Source organism: Sceloporus undulatus, unplaced genomic scaffold (genome assembly GCF_019175285.1).
Source record: "Sceloporus undulatus isolate JIND9_A2432 ecotype Alabama unplaced genomic scaffold, SceUnd_v1.1 scaffold_6347, whole genome shotgun sequence".
In the NCBI taxonomy this organism is placed as follows: Eukaryota; Metazoa; Chordata; class Lepidosauria; order Squamata; family Phrynosomatidae; genus Sceloporus; species Sceloporus undulatus.
In genome coordinates, this window is record NW_024809266.1 from 1 (window position 1) to 3,165 (window position 3,165).

General features: G+C 43.3%; 1 long non-coding RNA gene across 1 annotated transcript; it reads left to right on the top strand.

The window, feature by feature from the left end:
- Positions 1-6: 6 nt before the first annotated feature.
- On the top strand, positions 7-3,155 carry LOC121918232. The gene is made up of 3 exons (XR_006101189.1): positions 7-231; positions 789-882; positions 1,558-3,155. It is a non-coding gene; the product is annotated as an uncharacterized LOC121918232 (long non-coding RNA).
- Positions 3,156-3,165: the final 10 nt, after the last annotated feature.

Consider the following 3,165-nt stretch of genomic DNA (forward strand, 5'->3'; position numbering starts at 1 on the left):
CAAGTATTGTGAACAGCACATGTTGAAACACAAAGTGTATGTGCAATAGCAGGAACATTCTGCTTTCACACAATTTTTGAGTGATGTTTGGATGTCATTATTTTTACTATGCTAACTCTTTAACAAGACAAACTTCCAGAGATTTCTCATGAGTCATCAGGAAGTAGCCACTGTCTTCTCGAGTATCTCCTCAATCGTCTCCAGAACAACTCATGTCATGTCAAGCTAAAGGTACTGTATTGTTTGAAAGATGGTCTAAAGCAGGGGTAGGCAACCTTTTTGACCCGGGGGCCGGGTTGCTGTCCCTCAGACAACTGGGGGGCCAAAGCCAAAAAATAAATAATTAAATAATTTAAAAATAAATAAATAAATAAATAAACCGGGACAAATGTAGGACAAAATTTTCAAATGGAGGACCTTTTTTTAAAGGAAATGGAAGACACGCGAAAAAATTTGCTAATTTTTTAAAACATGTTACTATAAATGCATGTTTCTGAGGCTTCTATAGACAATTGCCCCCCCCCTTGCCCACCACTTGCTCACCTCCTCCTGATAGGCTAAAGGCCCCAGCGGCAATCGGTGGCAGGACCGAGCTGGGGCCAGTCCCAAGGCCTCGCCGGGCCGCATCCAGCCCACGGGCCGTAGGTTGCCTACCCCTGGTCTAAAGCCTGAATTGTTCCTTATAGCAGGCACTCTTAAAATTCACCTTCCATACCCGTTGTAGATGGATTTCCCATGCCTTCAGTGCTGTACTCATAAACCCACCAAATCTTCTCCTGCATCCTCAGGTGCTCAAGATCTTGCTGCACATGTGTAGCCATGGCTCTTCACACTTCCTTCTGCAGCTCAAGAGGAATTCATCCTTCATCCAGGAAGCCACAGGTAATGCCAGAGGTGGTGATGGCTGTGGCCATAGTCTTCACACTCTTAAACAAGGGAAAGCAGGTCATATCATTATAACACTTTCTAATAATAGCTATGTCACTTTCATGCACCATTTTAGAGTGATCATAGTGTTTTACTACATTATCTCAGCAATCCTTACAGGAAGCATATCAGGAAATGAAGAATGAGGCAATAGGATTTAGAAGTCTGGTATCAGCTTTGCCTAGGACAGGGTTGCTTACTTTCTAATTCAGGGGTGAGAATCCTGTATTTCTTCAAATGTTGGACTGTAGCATGCAATAGCTTTAGTCAGCATAGCCAATGGTGATGACTGTTGGGAACAACAAATTCTGGTGGACTACTGATTCCCATATCTTTTCTAGGCTCCAGAGGAGCAGATAAAGTATTATAAGTTGATTACATTTGTTGCATTATAATTAAACTTAATAAAAATAAATAAATTCACCCTGGATTTTGACATTTTTGGCAGTCTATGTAGCCTTGGAAAGTCCCAGAGATGGACCTGAAAAAATTGCCCACTCCCGATCTAGAGTATGGAAGTAGTCATGCTGTCTAGGAGTTTCTGGGAGCTGTACTCCAGAAAAGTGCTCCCCCTCCAAGTTCTATCAGTTTCTCATGTTCTTTTTGTTGTTGTTGTTGTTGCTCTTGAAGGAGTGAAATGTACAGTGCCAGGGTTAAGTGGGGATGCAATCTCCATAGGATGGAAGAGCTTCTGTAGAGGGTTCTCTTTGGGCATACTGACACAGGTATGTGGCCTATTGACTGCTTTAGTATTGCTGTTAGTATTTCATTCCTGAGAGCCGGTTTGGGCAGTGATTAAGAATACTGGGATGGTGTGATAAATGGGAGTCCCTCCATTTATCAGGGCCTTTTTCCCTGTGGGGGGGGGGAGTACTGTAAGATATGAGGAGTGGTGTGAGGACAACCAGCCGATCAGGTGGCAGTTAGAAAAGAGCCTCCTCAAGTAGTTGAGAGTAAGAAAGCCTGAGGGAAAGAAAAGCCTCACCTGTTGGCCCTTTTTCTGAGTCAGAGATCCAGGTTTGACTATGTTTGGCTGAAATGATTATTATTTTGTAACTTAACTTTTAAGTTTGTGCCTGGAGGACCAGATGTCCTCCATGTCTTTCTCTTTAATGTTCTTTAGCAATAGCAAGTACATTTCTATACTGCTTCTCAGTGCACAAGCACTCCCGAAGCGGTTTACAATGTGTAAGCTAATTGCCCCCAACAAGCTGGGTACTCATTTTAGTGACCTCGGAAGGATGCCAGGCGAAGTCAAGCCTGGGCCCATGGCTAGTATTGAACTCACAACTTTGTGGTTTTTGAGTGAGTGGTTGCCGTACAGGCTGTGCCACCAGGGTTCTTCGTGCTACCAGAGCTACTTCATAATAAACCTTTTTCTTCAGTACTCTGCCTCTTTCTGCATTCCTTTTAATAGCCTTAGCTCGGCTAGTGTCTGTTCTCATTGTAGGTTACCAGTAGAAGGCCCCAGCAATGTCCCAATGCATTTGCTGGGGTGTGACAAGTTAAATCTTTGGGTGGAGACAGCAACTTGTTTTTTTAAAGGTGGTCTCAAGGAGTCCCATCCAGCTCAGAGGAGTGGAGTGGGATCATAGAGAACCTTCCCATATTGGCATTTGATTCCTCTGCTTCTGTCTTATTCCCTGGGGAGGAATTTAAGACAGGATAGGAAGAAGAGAAAACCATCACAAATGGGACTTGAGAGACCCAGATGCTAGTCCTCATTGTCCTAAGCTTTACTTTGGTCTGTTAGTAGTTTCAAGTTTTAACACAGGGTTATAGGGGACCCAACCTATCTTCTGTCATTCTCATAGATATTGATCTACCCATTCCACTTCAACTCTGTGCTGCCTAGGGGCTGACATTAGTGGTTTGATTGGAAGAAAATAATAATGTCTTTCACTACTGATTGCTTGCAATTAGGGAGGGCCTCAGGTTTCTGCTTTCACCTTCTCGGCCAAAGAGTGTTGGTGCCTTACAAAACTATATATAACTACCAGGATTCTATAGAATGTAGCCACGGAAGTTAAACTGGTGGCAAACTGAATTATTTTTGCAGTGTAGGTGCACTCTTAGTCTACCTTACCTCACAGAGTTGTTGTGAGGCTGAAGAGGAGAGGAGGACAATAAATGCTACTTTGACTGGAGGAAAGCAGGGAGTGTAAATGGAATAGTGAACAAAAACATTACTTTCCTTCTGCCCATGAAGAAGCTTATGGCAATGGAGATATAACCAGG